This window comes from Ananas comosus, linkage group 2 (genome assembly GCF_001540865.1).
Source record: "Ananas comosus cultivar F153 linkage group 2, ASM154086v1, whole genome shotgun sequence".
Lineage (NCBI taxonomy): Eukaryota > Viridiplantae > Streptophyta > Magnoliopsida > Poales > Bromeliaceae > Ananas > Ananas comosus.
Genome location: NC_033622.1, coordinates 11,726,432 through 11,749,300, shown reverse-complemented (window position 1 = coordinate 11,749,300; position 22,869 = coordinate 11,726,432). Strand labels below are relative to the sequence as shown.

Genomic DNA, 22,869 nt, shown 5'->3' with positions numbered 1-22,869 from the left:
AGCCATATGGGCTCCTTGCCATCCATTTATTCGATGATGAGTCATCCAAAAATCGCGATCGCACGTTGAATATGATACTATACCATGAAGCTGTTAGAATGCAATTCATACATTTTCGTATTTTTCTCTTACAATCGAAGTAGATACAAAAATGACGACTTGAAATGAATACTTAAACGGATGATAGAAGTATGTATCAAATCAAAGGTATAGATCTTGCTTTAAAGCTTAAATTTATAATAAAAATTTAATTGATTTGATATTTTTACGCCTGTTTAACGAGAAACACATCCACTCGGACCATTAAATTACAAATTTTAAACCTTTACATCATTAGTAAATGATGTAAAAAGATTTGAATTGATCTAAACACTTCAAGTGTATAGATTCAGTCAACGACGACCGTCGCGATTGGAAGCTCTATCATCGAAAACAATGGTGCAATAATATATATATAAGCAAAATATTATATATAATATGTATATATATATATATATATATATATATAAATTATATATATATTATATATATATTTATATATAACACACACACACCCACATCATTTTCCTAACTCTTACTTCTAAAATTTAAATTTTGTATTTTTTTATATATCGATATTTTATGTGATTTAAATTTCGTCTATCAGATTAAATTTTATTATATGATTTATTACGTATATTATTAATAAAATTAATTAATTATATTATATATAATTAATTATTAATAAAATTGATTAATTAATTTTATAGAGTTTAGGTATTTAAAATTTTAAATTTTGAAGTTTAAAATATGAAAATAAATATTATAAATTAAAATTTGAAATATAGAATTTGAAATATAAAATTTAAAATTTGAAAGTTTGAAATTTGAAAGTATCAAAATTTTTAAATTTTGATATAAAAAAATCTAAAATTTTACATAATAAAATTTTTAAATTCTATAAATATATATTATATATAGAGAGGAAGAGAGACTAGGGGAGGGTTGGGAGGACACATGTTACTCCGAGACCTCCCAAACTTTTTTTTAATTTGGCAGAATAGATATAGATAGATGATACGACGATATTATTATTATATTTTAATAATTAATTACCAAACAATATCTATAATCTATAATCTATAAACATAAAGATATATTAAATCCCATAATCTATGTCCACCTGGCAGCATTTGGTTAATCCGGACTTATGTGGGACCTACCTGTCACTTAAATTTAATTTTATAGATTATAGGTCCATTGACCCCACCTATCAGTTTTTATCTAATCATTTATTTCCGGTTCACTCATGGGAAGATAAACCGGCCACTAATTTCCTTCCATTGAATCGTCTATAATCTATAAATCTATATTAAATTCCATAAACTTTGTCCACGTGCAGCATTTGGTAAATCCAGGCTTATGTGGGACCTACCTATCACTTAAATTTAAGTTTATAGATTATAGATCCTTTGACCCCACCTATCAGTTTATATGTATTCATTTATTTCCAGTTCACTCATGGGAAGATAAATCGGCCACTAATTTCCTTTCATCTATAATCTATAATTTATATCTATAAATCTATAAATAAATAAATAAATCTATATTAAATTCTATAATATTTGTCCAACGTGGTAGCATTTGGTTAATCCGGGCTTATGTGGAACCTACCTATCACTTAAATTTAAGTTTATAAATTATAGATTCTTTGACCCCACCTATCAGTTTATAGTCATTTATTTCCGATTTACTCATCGGAAGATAAACCGGCCACTAATTTCCTTCCATTGAATCGTCTATAAACCTATATTAAATCCTATAATCTTTGTCTATGTGGCAGCATTTGGTTAATCCGGGCTAATGTGGGACATACCTAGCACTTATATTTAATTTTATAGATTATAGGTCCTTCGACCCCACCTATCAGTTTTTATCTACTCATTTATTTTCGGTTCACTCATGGAAAGATAAACCGGCCACTAATTTTCTTCCATTGAATCGTCTATAAACCTATATTAAATCCTATAATCTTCATTCACGTGGCAACATTTGGTTAATCCGGGCTAATGTGGGACATACCTATCACTTAAATTTAAGTTTATAGATTATAGGTCCTTCGACCCCACCTATCAGTTTTTATCTACTCATGTATTTTCGGTTCACTCATGGGAAGATAAACCGGCCATTAATTTTCTTCCATTGAATCGTCTATAAACCTATATTAAATCCTATAATCTTTGTCCACGTGGCACCATTTGGTTAATCTGGGCTAATGTGAGACATAATTGTCACTTAAATTTAAGTTTATAGATTATAGGTCCTTCGACCCCACCTATCAGTTTCTATCTACTCATTTATTTTTGGTTCACACATGGAAAGATAAATCGGCTACTAATTTTCTTCCATTGAATAAGTCTATTTTCTTATTGATCAAACCGGTTCATGCATCCTTAGACCTTGGTTCGTCGCCCTAGATTTGTCACTCCGACTTGGTTCGATCCTTCTTCCGTCCCTGTTGTTATGGATTGCGGCGCTTCGTTTCCATATCCTTCTCTTGCCAAAAAAAGGGTTCTAATTTATTGTCTTCTCAGCTCCTCCGATCTTACGCCGCAACGGATTTCTATATTCATTGAATCCGAAGAATTGTTTTACATCCTTTCCATTATTTTTGTTGGCTATATAATAGATCATTCATCAATTTTTTCTATGCAGCAAATGTACTCTATTCCGGATGTTTTATTTGGATTATGGTTGACTCGATTACATGTCGAGCATATCGAAGATTATGCCGCCGCACACCCTTGGGTAAGATTCTTTATTTCCTCTTCTTTTTCTTATATGTCAACTTCCGATCATATTATTCTAGATATTTCGGAAGATATCAATAGTTTTATTTATCCAACTTTATGCTAATCATTGAACTCACAATTCTTCGAACATCCCTAAAATTTAATTATTTACTTATCTATTCATTTTTTCAAAGCCGTATCAGAATCCAGCATTTTCTATAGGAACAAACATTGTAAATGTAAAATTTATAATTACTACCTTTGTCAATCTTTTATCTGAAACTAAGTTGGGATTTATCGGCAGATTGCGAATGAAAGGCTCAAACAGGCAATACCTGTGCCGCCTCTTTTAACTGGACATGATGTGAGCCTTTCATTTTTTTTGCAATTTTAATTAGTTTGCCTACTTACCGCATTGTTTTCCCCTAAAAATAGTGAATACTATGTATTTTGTCTCAGAAAATTGTCTGCACTTGGCTGTAATGGTTAATCATATTCGACAGGTTTGATTTGAATTTGTTGCTTTGTTTGTTTGCTATGATTTATTTATCATATAATAAATTTTATGTTGATATTGATCTCTATTAATCATGAATTTCTTAATTTTCTGCGGTTGATTTGCCGTCATTTGTCCCTAATTGTTTTAAGTTCTCCAATCCGTAATGCTTCTATATATATTTACTTTTGTTTACCTGCCAATTTGTGTATATGCTTTCTTAATTTATTCACTATCAATGTGCGTACACATATATATATTTTGCCAATTTGTATAAAAAAATTCATTAGTTTTGAGCTTTTGCAAAAGTAGGCCGTTTTTTTGGATTTTACAGATCCAGACCGAATTTTTAAAAAACTAACCAAAATACACTTATTTCTTTTTTACTCGCGTTCCTTTTTTTTCTTTTTCTCCGAAGAGGGTGCAGAGGCGGAGGCGGAGGCGGATGCGCTCTGCTTCATCTCGGTCCCGCACGCCCTCGCCTTGCCTGTGCACCCTCCCTTCGCCTTTCTCGCCTTCGACCCCATCGAGGTCGCATCTCGACTCTTTTTTTTTTCCTTTCCAACACTCTTCAACTGCCTCTTCGGCTCTTTACAACAGTAAAGAAGGTAGTATCACGTCCTCCTCCTCGGTCTTTTTTTTTTCTTCGACCCTCATCTACCACCTCTACGACTCTCCACGACGATAACGAGGACCGTGCAGTATTCTGTTCCTCGACCTTCACCGGCGTAGGCACCGACATCGATGCCGAAGAAGGAGGACTCAGAGCAAGTGCAGGTAAGAACAGAGCTGAGGAAAAAATATGCAGAAAATAAAAAATATAAAGAATAAAGAATAAAATATAAAGAAAAATAGTTTTTTCTACAAGAAAAATAAAAAATCAAAGAGAAAAGCAGAAGATGATGAATTTGTACTATTTCAAAAGAATGTTGCATTATTTCATAAAAACGTTGCACTATTTTTTAAAAAATTTACACTTTTTGAGAGAAAAAATATACTTTTTTTAGATAAAATTGCACTCTATGAACGAAAGTTTCACTCTTTGATAGAAAATTGTACTATTTGGCCGAAAATTGCACTATTTCTCCTCCTTCTCCTTCTCCTATTTCTGGCTAAATAGTGTAATTTTTGTCCTAATAGTATAATTTTTATTCAAAGAGTGTAATTTTCATCCAAAAAATATTTTTTCTCTTAAAGAGAGTAAAAATAATGCAACATTCCTTGAAATAGTGCAAATTCATCATCTTTTTCTTTTCTCTTTTGTTATTCTTTTTTTTGTAGAAAAAATTATTTTTCTTTATATTTTATTTTTTATTCTTTTTATTTTTTATTTTCTACAAATTATTTTTTTCGGGTAGCTCTCACCCGCACTTGCTCCGAGTCATCCTTCTCCGACACCGATGTCGGTGCCTACACCGGCGAAGGTGGAGGAAGAGGTTGCGGCATTGCCTTCGTTATCGTCGTGAAGGGTTGCGGAGGCGGTAGAGAAGGGTTGAAGAGAAAAAAAAAAAAAAAGAGAAAACAAAGGTGAGGAAGAGGACATAACGCTACCCTCTTTCCTATTTTAAAGAGCCGGGAAGGCGGTGGAGGAAGGTCGGAGAGAGAGAGAAAAAAAAAAAAAGANAGAGAGAGAAAAAAAAGAAGAAGGTCGAGACGTGGCCTCGGCAGGAGGGGAGGCGAGGAAGGCGAAGGTAGGGTGTGCGGGCGAGGGCGAGGCCGAGGACGAGAGCGAGGGCACGTGAGACAGAGGCGAGGCGGGCAGCCTCTGCCTCTCCTCCACCTCCGCCTCCACCGCCCTCTTCTGAGTGAAAGAAGAAAAAGAATGAGAGAAAAGCGAATAAGGGTATTTTGGTCAGTTTTTTGAAAATTCATTTCGAATTTGCAAAATCTAAAAAGACGATTTATTTTTGCAAAATCTCAAACCTAATAAATTTTTTATACAAATTGGCCTATGTTTTTTAACACATATGAAGAGACAAATATAATACAATAGCTGACAAGTATGAAATAAATAAGTATCTAACCATGTAGCCAATGTATTAGTCAGGTCTCAATGACCAAATAAATATTATAGTAATTAGATCTAAGGCAATCCCATTATTTGTTCAACAGTACAAACACTACGCACTGCAAGAGATAGAAGAAAAATCAAGAGCTATCAATGTTTTCAAAGAGAAGAAAAAATAAAGAACAATCGATGCTTTCAATGAATAGGAAAAAGACGCTGTATATAAAGAAAAAAGACAAAGTTACTAAATTCTAGTACAGTAAAATTATATCCTAGTCAAGGATAGTATGCCAAATGATTTAATATAAGTATTTTAATGAGTCCTTTATAATATAAAAAATCAATTGAAAATATATTTTAAAATTGCAAATGAGTTGTTGTGTAAATAATGAATATACGTACTATTCATGGTTTGACTAATTAAACTATAATTCATGAATGTTCTGGTTGTCCTATTTTGAGATGTCTGTATCAAAATGATTGTGTGATTATTGGTCTGCAATAACAACGACCATTCAGTAGTAGATACTTTGCCAAATCAAACACAATCAAAGATTCCAAGATTTGAATGGTGCAAAGTCATTTTCAGGCTAAAGATAAAATTTGAGTAAACAGTACCAATTATTCGTTACTTTGTCCCACAATCAAACGAAAATAAATATGATAGCACAATCTAAATGTGATAAATGAGAAAATTAATGTGTTTCGAAATTTATTTAAAAAATTATATAATGCTATAGAAGGTAAACCCCACCCACCTCTAAAATATTATTAGTGAGTCAAATCGAGCTTTATATTGGACACTCTCTATGGGTAACTAATATCTTGTTTGGTATTGATCATGCTTTTTTAATTATTTCTCATAAACTTAAACTTAAACTTAAACTTAAACTTAAATTCATGTTATTGAATGATTTGAGGGTGATGGATTGTGTTTGTAATCTATACAATCGGGTTTTGCTTATCATCTAGCTTTATATACAATTGCAGACTTATATTTCCTGAAAAGAAAGCTATTGGATGCTAATGTTGTATTTACGAAAAAAAATATGCAAGTAAACGGTCGCGGTAGTAGTTTTGCGAGGAATAGTTAGATCGAAATGTAATTGCCGCAATAAATCCTAAATGATTACTACCAACTTCTTGAGACAATACAAACCTGCAAATCATTGGTCATGAAGAAGACTTTTCCAATTTGTGTTGCTGTGAATAACTTGAAAATCTCATTTGCAAGATCCTACATAAAAATATTTCTTCAAAAGATTTGGTAAAATTATTCGCTACAGGAAATAAAAAAAAAGTTCAAAGGTCCAAGACCTTCAGATATTTACCGGTGCCTAAATTGAAAAACAGTAAATAATTATACAAATAGTGTAAAAGATTAAATCACAATATATAGATAAAGTAATTAAATAATTATAATTAAGTTTTTAAACTTTAATTTGTTAATATAATATCGTGCGTTTGCATGAACTGGATTTTTTGAAATAGCCAAATTCACATAGCACTATCATAGAAAATCAAAACATGACAAAAAAAAAAAGAAGCTACAGTGAATCAGTGATTGTCAATTATATATGAAGGACATTGGGTCTGCAAGACACATCTGTAGAGACTCTTTAATCAAATTTGCACCTCCCTTCTCATGAATTAACCCTGAGAGCCCCATTAGAATTTAATAAATGTATCAAATGATAGGTGGGGTTTGAGTATACTCTTCTCAATTACCAAATTCCCACTTCACCATAATAGGAAGCATGCAGTTCATGCGTGGTATTTTATTTTATTTTATTTTTTTGCTGATTCATAGGTAAATTATGATTTTGTTGATGAAAAATTCAAAATTTTTTAATAATTATTATTTTTAATTCATTAATTATTTTATTCTTTTTTATTATTTAATTTATTATTTTTATTTATTTTTATGTTCATGCGCGTTTGTTAAGATTTGCTCACGCTTGCTCGCGCGCGAACGCGAAGTGGGCGCAGACGTTCCACAGTGGAACGTTGTGCAATGTTTTTTTTCTTCTTCACCTCTGCTTTTATAGAGTGGACTCCACTGTCCATGAGTTTGTAGAACACATGACAGAGAGCCATGTTTTATGTACTGTTCACAGAGATGAACATAGTAGAGGGAAGAAAAAGAGACAAGAATTTTTTATTTTAATTTTAAGTTTATTTTATTTGATATCTTTATCGCTGAGTGTTGAAAGAAACTCCGTCAATCTCTCCCGCGTTCGTGTACATAGGAGGAGAAATTCCGATCATATCTTGGGACGGTGTTTTCGGTTAATCCCGCACGAAGGACGGAAATACGCCTTAGAGCAGTGTCTCGTACGCTTCCGGATCAATTGTTTGATATTTTTCTTCCATAATTTTCTTTTTTGAAATTTAGCAATCATTTGTAAGTTGATTTATTTAATTATCATCACAAATTAGTTAGATTTTAATAACAATTGAATTTTTCTGTGCCTTCGTGCCGGATTAATCGAAAATACCACTCTAAGGTACGACCGGAATTCCTCCTACAGATTTTGCTAAAGTAAAAATTATATTGAGTGTACGATTTCAAAAAAGGCAAAATTTTTGCTCCAAGGGAGATTTGAACCCACGGTTGCAGGTTGAACCCATGGTTGCAAGGTTAGCACTTTTACAAAAGATAACCTAACCAACAGCACTAATTCTAATCTCCACTTTTCTTATCATTTCTGCAACAATTAAAATCTGTTTGCTGCAAAGACTTTTGAGTCTAAGGTTATAAGCTAACCAAAAACTACCCGTATGCTGACCAGTTAGCTTAAAAATATCGAGTAATATTTTCTGAAAATTAAAGAAAATAAAAACATATCATAGTTTAAACATGCAAAAGCCAGAAAAAGGAACAATAACAGCTAAAATTCTAACACAATGAAGCAAGTTAAATGAGCTAGTCTAAGAGAAATTCAATAAATAAAAGATCCTTTATAAGCTATAGCTGACCTGCAGTCCAGATATTTCTGGAGGCCATTCCTGCAGAACAACTCTATCTGATAGAAACTACCTCAACCCACCTAAGAAAAGGTATTTAGGAGCACAAACAACATAGGGAGATATTTATTAGCCATTATTAAAAATAAATAGATTTAACATTTAAACTATGTTTCCATCTTAAATAGTAAACTTTGCCTTGCATGAATAAGTGCAAAATAAACGACAGCTGAAGGCAAGACTTGCAGTAAGACAAATCCAATAATAAGTATGACAGTAAGATCTTTGCACAATTTGGTAAATTCTAGAAAAATACTTCCCTGCAAAGAAGGAATGAGAGGTTAAATTATTACAACTAAGATTTCAACAGATATTATGCACTTTGCAGACATTTAAAGATTGATATTTAAATAATCAGTAGTGCAGAAAAAAGTTTTTATTCTTCGCTCTTTCGAAATCAAAATTATTTTCCACCTCCATGGTGGAATTTATGTTAGGGCGATTCGATTATGTTCGAAATGAAAATCTGGCTATCAATCTCTTTGGCTCAAGTTCAAATTATATCACAAATTAATGTTCCTATAATTTCAATCAACTAATTTCAGTCAATTAAGTTGTAAGTAGTCGGTTGAATCTAACTTCATATGGATCTTTTTGGTATAATTGGTGAATTGATTGATTCATTTTCACAGATGGAAGCCCTTTTTTGTCATATTTACTTATATTGAATTTTGTATGGCGAAAATCGTCTCCTCTTCAAGTTTTACACTGAATTCTAATTGAAAATTGCCTCTATTTTTTTTTTGAATTTATTTCAAAACTATTTGGTAACAAAAAAATATATTTGTAATAATGCCTATCTGTCGCATCGCCTGGCTCTCTAAACTAGTTAAATCTTAAGCAATATGATTATATTTTAAACACTAAACTTTAAACCCACTATATGACTATATCTGTAGGCCAACACATTAACAATATAATAGGTTGCCCAAAAGTGAGGTACACTTGAGTATTTCTTATTGTAAATAGACTGATACTTAGAGAGCCAAAGAAGTTTAAATTTTAAATTTTAAATTTTAACTTTTAAATTTTAAATAAAACTTTAATTGGCAATTTTTAATTTTCAATTTCAATATTTTATTTAAATTTTGAATTTTGAATTTAAATTTTAAATTTTAAATTGTGGAATTTCAAAATTTGTTATTTTATAATTTAAATTTTAAATTTCATAATTTTAAATCTTAAATTTTAAAATTTTAAATTTTAAAATTTAAATGTTTGAAACTTTTAATTTTAATTTAAATTTAGAGGTTAGTTTTAATTTGTAAATTTTCAAATTTTAGCAAAATTTATTTCTAAATTAAGTCCAAAGTGGGTAACCATACTTCCTATCTCTCTCAAAAAAATCACATTTTAGGTTCAGATTTTTAATTTAAAATTTAAAATTTTTAATTTTAACTTTATCTTTTAAATTCAAATAACAATTTTAAATTTTGGTTTATTTTTTAAATTAAAAATTTAAATTTTAAAGTCGAATTTAATTTTAATTTAAATTTTAAAATAAAATTTGAAAAAAAAAATATTATTTTGAAGCAGTAAAAATATTTTGTCTAGTGATTTCATAAAATTACCTCAGAAAAATTACAATTTTTTTTTGGACCAGCCCAATGTTACATGTAACTGTAAATCAAAATCAATTCTTTAAGTTAAAATTAATTCAGCAACAATGAATAAATGGGAACTAAACAGCCCATTATATTGAATTCTCATTACCACTTCATAAATAGGATGTTTCTCCGTTTCCTTCGTACATGTGTCACTCAGTGCACACGTCACACCGTGCATAACACTTATGGAAGGTGCTTAATTCGACATTTTTCCTCTGCTCACAATCTATCTAATCTAACTACATAAAGGAGTTTGAGGGACCGGTGCAAACGTGCCTCCAAACCCCCTTCTCTCTTCCTATATAAAATATAATAATTAATATAATATATATATATTATTAAATAATTTTTATCAAAAATAAAAATTTGATACTTCAAATTTTAAAGTTTTAAATTCTAATTTTATATTTTTTAATTTAATTTTAATTCCTTCTCTACTTATTATATACCATTTCTAAATTTAAGCTTTTTAAAACTCAAAATTTTATGTTTTAATTTTCTTTAAATTTTTTTTATATATTTATTTTTTACTATTTTTTATTTCTTAATTTAAGCTTCAACATTTTTACCTCATCCTATTAATTAATTATTATTAATTAATATAGTATATATTCCATATCTTTAATTTTTTCAAAAACACCATATACCGCAATAATAAAATCATAATCCTTATAGATAGCAATTAAAATCACATAAAGATTTCATGTATAAAAAAATACCGGATTTAAGTTCAGGAGTAACAAATTTTAAAAATATAGTGTAACGTTGTATATTATATTAATTTATTAAACAATATCTCTTCATTTTATTTTCCTTCTATTTATTTATATATACATATATATAAAGTTTTAAAAATTTTTTTTATCAAAGTATAAAATTGGTTGATTACTTCCAAATTTTAAAGTTTTAAATTTCTAATTTTTATATTTTTTTATTTTAAATTTTAAATTCTAAATTCTTACTCAATACATATTTATTTCTAAATTTTAAGCATTTTGTAAACTTCAAAATTTTTAAAGTTTGCAATTTATCTAATTTTACTATGTTACTATTAATTTAAATTTATTTTTCAGCTTATATTATTTATTTGCTAAATTTAAGCTTCAAAGTTTAAATTTAAATCTCTAAACTCTATGAAATTAATTAATCAATTAAATTTATTAATAATAGTTTTATACAATATAATAATAATTTTATTAAAAATACACATAATAAATCGCATAATAAAATCTAATTTGATAGATGAAATTTAAATCACATAAAATTTCATTGTATAAAAAAAATACGGAATTAAGTTTCAGGAGTAAAATTTTTAAAATATAGTGTATGTTGTATATAAAATTAATTTTATTAAACAATTACTTCTGCAATTTTTTTTTCCTTCTACTTATTGATTTATTTTTAAATTATTTTGCCGATAGAATTATCTGCAATTCCCTTTTCATATAATTTTTTATAAAATAAACTATTGTATAAATTACTTTGCGCATATACCAATTTTAATGACTTTTATTTAAATAGATTTAACTATTAAATTATTTTTATATAACTTTTATTTAATTAATAATTAGATTTATAAAACTATATAAAAATATTAAAAAAATTAAAATTTATTATAAAAATATTTTTATATCCGCAGCATCGCGCGGGTATTTTACTAGTGTATGATATATATGGAAGTTAGGACATCACTTTCTTTATACTATATATTTTTGATCTGATTGGTTTGATGTCCCTCTTTCGCTTTGCATTTTGCCACTTCAGCGAGATTAAACTAAATTATCACTCTTCCTCCCTGGAAACAGAGCTATATATAAAGATAACCTGCTCTACATACCATATCCATGTACCATCTCCGCGGAAAAATGGAGTTCACAATTTCCTTTCTTTGGATCTCACTCATCCTCTCATTTCTCTACCTTGTCAAGCGGAAGCTAAGCCCGGGAGCGGGGAAAACCGGAGCACTCCCCCTCCCCCTCCCCCCGGGGCCGACGCCGCTACCGATCATCGGCAACATCCTCGACGTGGGCGCGCAGCCGCACCGCTCCCTCGCGCGCCTGGCGCGGGTCTACGGGCCGGTCATGTCCGTGAGGCTCGGCCTCACCACCACCGTGGTGGTCTCCTCCCCCGCCGCGGCGCGCGAGGTCCTTCAGAAGAAGGACCAGGCCCTCTCGGGGCGCTGGGTCCCCGACGCCATGCGCGCCCTCGGCCATCACGAGACCTCCACCCTATGGCTCCCCACGGGCGACCCCCTGCGCAAGCACCTCCGCGCCGTCATCACCACCCACATCTTCTTCCCCCGCAGCCTCGACGCCACGCGCGCCGTGCGCGAGCGCCCGGCCCGCGAGCTCGTCGCAAACCTCCGTTGCCGCGCCGGACAGCCCGTCAGGTAATTAAGTGAAACTATCGTTGTTGTCTAAAATCATAATATTCTATTAATTTATACTTTGAGTTATTTTATGAACCCTAACGAATCTTTCCAAAAATTTTTTTTAGTGAATTCGTACTTTCGATTCAATCTAGTTCTATAGTTTCAGGGAATCTTATGTGAGTGTAAACTTTTAGCTAGCTTTTTATTCGGAAACTTATTTCCCCTTTTGTTCTGAACATTAATTTTGGTATTCAAAAATAATAGTTTTTCTTTTATGTCTGAAATAAACTGGTATAATCTGATATAATTTTAGAACAGCTGTTCCACCCTCATTCCTAAAATAAACTGATATAATCGGATACAAATTTATCTGTTCTTGGAATAAACAATTATACGCAGCCATAGAAAATTATACTTAATTATTTTATATTTAATTGACTTGAAAATTTTTTTAAAAGAACCAAATTGCAAATTTGTATAAAAAATAGAGAGTAAATATTAAATAAGAGCAGACGTCTCATAAATTTTTTTTGAAAAATTGGTAACATGCTACCGCTTCATTCAATTACACAATGAGACAACCAGGCCTCTAGGAAAGGAGTAGAAAAAGAAAAACACAAAGAAAGAAAAAAAGGAAAAGGAGAGGAGTATAGATCCTTTATACAAGACAAGAAAAACGACGAAATTAGACGCACCGTTGGAGACTCGTAAGAGAAGGTGTTATAATACCCGAAGTTTAGCACACTGATTTCGAGCCATACGGACGTCGGCTAATATCTGATTTTGCAAGTGCTTTTTCTTTTGGAAAATACGTCTATTCTGTTCGAGCCAGATAACCCACCAAATGCAAGCATTTGTCGCTATTTCCTTCTACCTTATTGAGCCTCCTCTAAGTCGACTCGTCTCCCAAAGAATGTAACCTGAAGTACTACAGTGTATTCTCTTCTTATTTGACATCAAGCATTCTAATAAAATTTTGGCCACTTCTCATGCGGCGAAAAAATGATGAATCATCTCTTCCTTTTTTATGAAGAGTATACAATTCTGCTCTCTAGTCCAACATCTTTTTCGAAGATTGTCTACCGTGAGTTTCTTACGTTTCAATACTAGCCAGACAAATATTTTAAATTTAAGTGGTCTCATAAAATTTTAATTTAGAATTTTCCATTACGATACTATATAAAATAATTTATTAATATTGTTCAAGTTTGAGCATTGAGAAATATGTTGTTGTACTAATAGGATTCGCAATGTGGTATTCAATGCGGTGCTCAACATCATCTCCAACATCTTCTTCTCGGAGGATGTGGTGGACCTCAGATCGGCCGAAGAGGCATCTAACCAAGAATTCAAGCGGCTGGTCTCGAGCTTCATCGAGGAGATCGGGAGGCTGAACTTCTCGGACTTCTTTCCCTTTTTCCGATTGCTCGACCTACAAGGCCGGCGCCGCGTCAATGCCAGCTACCTTAGAAGGTTCTACGAGTTCTTCGGCGACATATTTGACCACCGCTTGGCCGAAATGAACTCCGGCGCAGAGAAGAAGGGTGATTTCTTGGACTCCCTTCTAGAGCTGCACTCCCAATCCAAGCTTCAACGGCGAGAGATCATAACTCTCCTCACGGTATGTAGTTCTCAATCAATTACCTTCTAATCATATCTTAATTGTTTTCTCTGAGGTCACAAACAGCCGTTTTCAATCACAACCTTCTTTTTGGTGAAATAAAAAAAAAAAACCATTACTATGAAGAGAATAAAGGTACGCCTAAACGCTTCTGGAAATATAAAAGTGATTTTAGCTATTGGAAGAACAAATACAGTAATTGCTTCTGCCGCTCGATCTACCAAAGGAATTAGCTCTAGATACTCCAAAACATCATCTCAGTTGCTCCAAAAAAATAACAACAACGCACAAACAAAAAAAAAAAAATTGAAAAATAGGGGATAAGAAGTGAGGACCTCGGAGGGAAACTCGGCATAGACGCACTTGCAAAGGAAAATGGTGTTCCGGTGCACGGAGGGGTGGAGGCTTATGTGGATTTGTTAAATATAAAAATGTTTAAACACCGTTCTCTAATAGCTTAAACTTTTAGACTGCAACGGTTGTTTTACATGGTATCAGAGCAGGAGGTCTTGAGTTCGAGTCACGCCAGGCTCCTAACATATTAATTTTCTCCCATTTAATTCAAGCCCACGTCATGAGCCGATTAAATAGTCTCGAGCCCAAACGTGAGGGGGAGTGTTAAATATAAAAATGTTTAAATACCGTTTTCTAACAGTTTAAGCTTTTAGAGTGCAACGGTTGTTTTACAAGATTCGATCCACTATTAGGGCTTCCATTTCTCCTTCTTCACAGTAGTGAGAAGGGGTGAGGGAGAAGAGGATCGAGAGGAGAAGGAAGAGGAGTGTTTCGTGTTTGGAAATTTTTTTTTCCTCCAATTCTCTCTCTCTCTCTCTCTCTCTCTGATTGATAGAAAAAAGTGATATCTCTCTCTCTCTCTCTCTTTCTCTCTCTCTCTCTCTTTCCTGTGTGTGTGTGATTGATAGAAGAAGGTGAAGTGAGGAAGGGTAAGAAATGTATTATCAAAAAATAAAAAAGATGAGGAAGTGTGAGTGGGACTGCCGATGATAGAGTGCAGAAAAAAATAAGAAAAAGAGAGAGAGAGAGAGAGAGAGAGGGGTAGACCCCCACACGACAAATAGGATGTGGTGGACCCCACTCTTCCATGAAAGACGGAGAAGTTTTTGTAATTTTTAATTCATAAGTTTATAAATAAAAAATAAATAAACTAGATAATAAATTAATATAAATAAGTAAATTTTAAATTGTCTTTCTAGTGAAATAGCTTATTTTTACTTTATCATTCTATTTCAAATTTTTTTTATTCCTCTATAGCTTAGCTTATTTTTATTTTGTTATCACACGATTAAAAAAGTTATACTTTACTCTTTTAATTTAGCATATTTTTTATTTTGTCATCCAATAGTTTGTTTAAAATTTTTATTTTGTCATACTATTTCATATAATATTTTTTATAAAATAAAAGATTAAATTAAATTAAAAGGAGATAAAAGTGAAATTCTTAAAACTACAAATTGAGAAAGAAAAAATATGCNTAAAATAAAAGATTAAATTAAATTAAAAGGAGATAAAAGTGAAATTCTTAAAACTACAAATTAAGAAAGAAAAAATAAAGAAAAAACTTCAAATGCCACCCCTGTGGTTTCACACTTTCTTACTTTAGTACCCTATTTTTTATAAAATAAAAGATTAAATTAAATTAAAAGGAGATAAAAGTGAAATTCTTAAAACTACAAATTAAGAAAGAAAAAATAAAGAAAAAACTTCAAATGCCACCCCTGTGGTTTCACACTTTCTTACTTTAGTACCCTATAGTTTAAAGTGTATCAATTTGTGACTTGTGGTTTTATTTTAACTTTTTATTATTGATTCCACTAATTTTTTTCGTTAAATCAGCAACAAAATTAAAACTAAAGGGTACTAAAGTGAATATTCGATAAACCTACGTGGGGTATCTTAAGTTTTTTTATATAATTTAACGAAATATTAACGAAAAAACTGGCGAAAAAATAAAAATGAAACCACGAGACACTAACTTGATATATTTTAAACCACAAGTTATAAAGTGAGAAAGTATAAAACTATAGAGGTGGTATTTAAAGTTTATTCAAAAATAAACTAAACCACAGAGATAATTTAAAATTTATATGGAAAAAAAAAATCTATTAGTTAGTCCGGAGGATGAAAATAAAAAAATTAGTAAAATAATTTATAGCTACGCTATTCCTAATAATTTTCGCTCTCACAGTATCAGCCTCTATGGAGTTTCAGTTTCCTCGTAGGGCTTTCTGCTCTACCGGAAGCTTTTAATACCGTCGAGAGTTGCATTGATTTAGGACTTCTTTGCGGCGGGGAGCGACACAAGCTCGAAGACGGTGGAGTGGGCGATGGCGGAGCTGCTCCGCAACCCTGCGGTGCTCGCGAAGGCGCGCGCCGAGCTACAGGAGACGCTGGGGCCGAAGGAAGAATTCGAGGAATCCGACGTTGCGCGTCTCCCGTTTCTGCAAGCGGTGATGAAGGAGACGATGCGGCTGCACCCGGTGGGCCCGCTGCTGCTCCCGCGCAAACCGTCCGAGACGGAGACGGGAGTTGGCTTCGTGGAGGTGGCGGGGTTCGCGGTGCCGAGCGAGGCGCGGGTGATGGTGAACGTGTGGGCGATCGGGCGGGACCCGGAGGTGTGGGCGGAGCCGGAGGAGTTCCGGCGACGTCGACCTCTCTGATAAGTTCGCCCAAGCTCTCACGCTTGCCGTCCCCCTAACGGCCGTGCCCGTTCTGCCGGTGCCCCTCAAATAGAGTGCCGCGCGCGAAAGATACCACCAAATGTATTCTAAATATTATTTATGATATGATAATATTTTTATTATATTTTAAGTATTAGTTACGGAACATTAAACGCTATTATTAAACACTAGGCACTGCCATTATGTTCTAAATCCTAAACCTTAATCCGGCGGCATGAAGTACCAAAAGTGTAAAATAACGTGGCAGTCTTAGGGGGGTAAAGAATTGTAAGACATGTTTGAACTTTGAAGAAGACCAGTTTGAACTTTGAACCAGTGCTACATTGCACTTATTTGAAACCTCAAATTGTCAATACTATTATTATATTACTGTAGATTGGTCGCATCTTATTGACGCATGATAATCTCACGTTTCCTTTGTTAGTAATTATAATTACAGATTTTTATTTACGCTTAACAATTGCATACTTTAACTTTAATTGCTTTAAAAATAATTTGTGTGATAATTATGTTCTGTACGTAGTGTTATTTTTGAGTAAAATAGAATTAGATGATTTTAATTTTCTCTCTATAGTACAGGCTCATATGTAAATTTGGTTAAATATGCAATAAGATTAGATGTTACACACATTCTTCTCTTTCTAACGAGAGCTAGAAAATATCTGACATTGTAATTTGGTTGTCTTATAAATTTAGGTCAATTTCCATAAAAGAAAATCTCTAGTTTTACGATTTTGCAAAAGCAAGCTACTATTTGGGTTTTACATATTCGGACTGAATTTTTAGCAACTGATCAAAATATTCTTATTCAATTTTCTCACTCTTTTTTTTTCTTTCATTTATTTTTTTTTAATTTCTGATCCCTTCTATACTCGGCGACGATAACGAGGGCAGTGCTATCTTCTCTTCCTTCGTCTCCACCCTCCGCATCGGTACCGACATCGATGCCGGAGGAGAAGAACTCATAGCCACCGCCACCGCCACCGCCACCGCCAGCGTCGACATGGTGTCAGAGGAGGAGATTTCGGAATGGGTGCGAGTGACAGCAGATCGGACGAAAGCGATGAGTCATGGCCGAGGAGGTACTCGCCGCCCGTGAGAATAAGGAGGAAGACGTGTCCATCTCCAAGAAGCGAAAAAAGATATAGAAAATAGAAAAAAATAAAAGTAAATAAAAAATGAAGAAATTTTTTTTTTCCTCTAAAGACTTATTATATATTGCCGCTCTTATAGAAAAGTCTAAGAATTACAGAAGAAAGAATAAAAAGATAATAGTTGCACAAATAAAATTATATTGTTTTGCAAAAAAATTACACTGTATGTAAAAATCGGAACGACGCAAAATAGATCTAGAAAAAAAACTTAATGCAGGGAAAAAAAAGAAAAGTAAAGAGTATAGCGAAATTTACGTGGTTCGGCCGACAGCTTATATCTTCGGATGAAGATGAAATAAATATTTTATTAATATCGAAAGGTAAAACACAAAAAAAAAATCTCTAAAAAGATCAAAACTTTAAATAGATCGAAAACGCCAAAAGTCGCATCGTATAAAAAACACCCCAACAACTTGCCCTCTCAACAGTACGGACTCCAAAGTGACTTCTTTCCTTAATTAATTTTTATGGCATATAATTTGGGTTGCGGCTGTGACGGTACTGACCAACATGCATGGCTTAATTAGAGCCGTGTCCCCGCAACGTGACCACCAACCCCAAAGAAGCATGAACCGCTTGGACTTAATTAAGAGCTTAATTAGGCATGGGTTTACAGTAGAGATTCCAGCTTCATTAACTTAGCCGTACACACACACACATATATATATATATATATATATATATATATAGAGAGAGAGAGAGAGAGAGAGAGAGAGAGAGAGAGAGAGAGAGAGAGAGTAGAGCTACTATATCTATCGGAATTTTAAAGGATCTGTACTTTTGATTTTTGACCCTTAGATCAACTCTTTTGATTATTCTAACCATTGAATTAATATTAAACTAATGGGAACCCACTCAATCCTAGAGGACACCCCAACCCTAAAGGGACCGCTATCATCCCAACCGTAAATTTTTTTATTCAAAGTGTATACCTCTACACTATATATATATATATATATAATATATATATATATATATATATATATATATATATATATAGTGTAAGCTACTATGCTATCGGAAGCACGGAGCCTTCCGTGCTTTTAGCTCGTTTTCGATGTTGCGACTTTCGAATCGTCGATTGGCTCCGTTAAACTTGATCTAAAGTATTTGGAGTACCTAGAAAATAAATTTTATTATTTTTCGATATCATTTGCCTAGTGATCGAATGAAACTCAAAATCAACAAATTTCAACGGCCGTAGTGAACCGTTTGTAAGTTAACAGTGTAAAAATATCCAAATCACGTGTAATTTTGATAGAAAATTCTTTATAACTATATAAAACAAGATCAATATCTTTGATTTAAAATTTTAATGTCATATTATTACATTTTGTAAGATTTTTATTTTTAGCCATTATTTTGAGCCCTTCGTTCACTAGCAAATGATATCATAAATCATAAAATTTATTTTCTAGGTACTTCAAATACTCTAGATCAAGTTAACGGAGCCGATTGACGATTCGAAAGTCGCAACATCGAAACGAGCTGAAGCACGGAAGGCTCCGTGCTTCCGATAGCATAGTACCTTCACTTTTATATAGTACAAGGGGGCCCATATCATCCTAACGGCATATTTTTCAATCCAAGGGCTAAAAAACTAATACACCAATACTTAGTGCTATTGATATTATTCCACCTATATATATATATATATATTGAGGCTGGTAGGCTTATGAAGCACGGAGTTCTTCGTGCTTTCAAGTTGTTTTGATGTTCGAACTTTCGAATCGACGATCGGCTCCGTTAGAGTTGATCTAGATATTTGAAATACCTAGAAATAAATTTTGTGATTTTCGATATCGATTTCCTAGTGATCGAAGGGGCTCAAAATCAATAATTTTAACGGCCGTGGTGAGCTGGTTGCAAGTTTAACGGTGTAGAAATATCCAAATCACATGAAATTTTGATAGAAAATTCTTTATACTATATAAAACAAGATCAATAACTTTGATCTAAAATTTTATTGTCATATCATCATATTTTGTAAGATTTTTATTTTCAACCGTTGATTTTGAGCCACTTCGATCACTAGGCAAATGATATCGAAAAATCACAAAATTTATTTTTTAGATATTTTAAATACTCTAGATCAAGTCTAACAGAGCCGATCGTCGATTCGAAAGTCTGAGCATCGAAAACAAAGTGGAAGCACGGAGCTCTCCGTGCTTCCATAAGCATCCTAGCCGCACTCTCTCTCTACCTTCTATGATGACCACTCTCACTAGCGCGAGCCTCTCCATCTCACGCGCGGTGCCGAAGCATCGAAACCCGAAGATGACCTACCTCCCCCATGCGAGGCTCGTCCTACTTCCACCCGGCGGAGGCACCACCGCCACCACCAATGCTGGCGCCGTGTTCGACAAGATCATCAAGCACGACGGTGGCAAGATGCCTAAATGCGAGTCCTCCTCCCCCTCCCTCTTCCCCTTCGCTTTGCTCGTCTCTAGCAACCACGCCTCCCACTCCACCACTGTTGTCGTCGCCGCATGGGGATGTCAACGGGTCGGATTCGGGGCGAATTTTTAAAAACCCGAATCCGGACCCGACTACCAAATCCGTAACCCGAACCCGAACCGAACCCGATGGATTTTAAAAATCCATATCGAAATCCGAACCCGACCAAAAATTCGAAACCCGAACCCGAATCCGAAAACTCGAACCCAAATCCAAAACAAACCCGAATCTGACCAAAAACCAGAAGCCCAATTCTAAACCCAAAAATCCGAACCCAAAAATAATATATACCAAATTTCGAAACATATTATATAAAACTAAAAACAAAAGATTTTTTAAAATTTTTTTTAAAAAAGGTTCATTGTCCAACAACCCAGAAAATCCACGAGAGTAAAGTTAAAAATACTAGTTAAGAAAAAAAAATAAAACAAAAACTTTTTAAAAATTTTCTAAGAAAAGATAGTTTCCTTGTCTAAGAACCTAAAAGAACTAAAAAGACATATATGAAGAATAAAAAAAACCCACATCAAAGAAGCAGCTTTAATTTTCAATTTTTTTTAAAAAAAATTCTCATCTTTTTTCCTCTTAGGTTTGAGATTGCGGTTTTGGAGAGAAAACAATAAACCAAAATACCCTCTTGAAAAAAAATGAACAAGAGACTACAAGTCTATAACCACTTCTCTAGTTCTCTTCTTTTTTTTTTTTTTTTTTTTTTTTTTTTTTGGTGTGTGTGTGTGTGTGTGGAAGCCCTGTTGCTTCCCACAGTTTGCTAAATTCAAGTCCTTAATAAATGAAGCGGTAGCATGCTACCTTCCTCTCATTAATGTTTTAACTATTAGGGTTTGCAGATTGAAAGTGTTTGGAAAATAGAGGCTTTGAAATAGTTCTTTTTTGATGTTTTAGCTATTAGGGTTTGGAGATGGAGAGTGTTTGGAAAATAGAAAGATTTTTATTTTTAAATATTATGTTTTGGGTTATAAGAAAATATATATTTTGACTTAGATTATAAAAGTGTGTGAGTATTTTTTTTACCTTTAGATTCGGATCTAATGGTTTGAATTTGTTTTATATATTATATCATATTAAATTTGTTCGGGTGCCTCCCAGAGAAGAGCCGTATCAGCAAAGTAAATAATTGTTGTTGTCTAAATTTTATTTTTTTGGCTAATGGGTGAGTTGGAGTTGGATTATTTTTTTAAAAAAAAAAAATTTCAAGCAAAGCCTAGTTTGAATCCGCTGTCCCTAAATTAGACCTAAAATTAGATAAACTGTAAAAAGAGTGCTGCTACGGGTACCCCAAATATACCTTAGAATATTGCTTACTACTGAAGAACCCGCGCAATGCCGCTGATATAAAAATATTTTTATAATAAATTTTATCTTTTTTATATTTTTTAAATAGTTTTATAAGCCTAATTATTAATTACATAAAAGTTATATAAAAAAAATTTAATAGTTAAATCTATTTAAATAAAAGACATTAAAATTGGCATATGTGCAATGTAAATTTATCCAATAACTTATTTTATAAAGATTTATTGAAAAAGGTTTGAGATAAATCGATCAAAATAATTTTTTAAAAAATCAATAAATAGAAGGAAAATAAAATAGTAGAAGAAATTGTTTAATAAAATTAATTTTATATATACACATACACACACACCATATTTCCTAACTCATACTTCTGAAATTTAAATTTTGTATTTTTTTATACATCGATATTTTATGTGATTTAAATTGTATTTATCATATTAGATTTTATTACATGATTTATTATGTGTATTATTAATAATATAACTTGATTATATTATATATAATTAATATTAATAAAATTGATTAATTAATTTATAGACTTTAGGTATTTAAATTTTAAATTTTGAAGTTAAAAATTTAGAAATAAAATATTATAAATTAAATTTGAAATTGAAAGTATCAAAATTTTAATTTTGATATAAAAAATCTGAAATTTTATATCATAAAAATTTTAAAACTAATATAATATATATATATATATTATATATATTATATTATATATATATATAATTATATATATTATATTATATACAGAGAGGGAGAGAGAGAACGAGAGGAGTTGGGGACACATGTCCTCTAAAAATAGAGGGCGGGTAATGAGGGTCGTGCCTATTTTTCGTGTTTGATTTGGGCCAGAGGGCTGGCCTGCTCGGCCTGATATTCAAGTTCGGCCGGGGCCGTGCCGGGCCAAAGCTACCAAATGTCGGACCCAGCATGGCCCTTCGCTTGGAGGCCCAGGCCGTGCTTCGGCGGCCATTAAAAAGATTTTAATTTTTTATTTTTTAAAAAATATATAAAATTAAAAAGTAAACAAATAAATTTTTCTATTAAAAATTAAAATTTATAAAAATAATTATTAATATAATAAATATTTATATTTTTTAAAAATATATATATATTTTTATTTTTTTGAAAAAAAATTAGAGAGTGTTTTTAGTCCAATGGACGCAAACATGGACCAAATTGTTTGGGCTATTGGACCAAAACCTTCTCCAAAGGTCGCCCTTCTCCCCAAGAGATCCAACCCAAGGCCCAGCTTGGCCTTGGGGTTCAAGCCTTGCTGCCCAGGCTGGCACAGCTCAAGCAGGCCATGCCGTGCTGTGGGCCACGGGCCTCCTTCGGCCC

The 22,869-nt window shown here is 32.6% G+C and overlaps 1 pseudogene; it reads left to right on the top strand.

Annotated features, from left to right (window-relative positions):
- LOC109705774 lies at nucleotides 11,724-16,939 on the top strand (annotated as a pseudogene).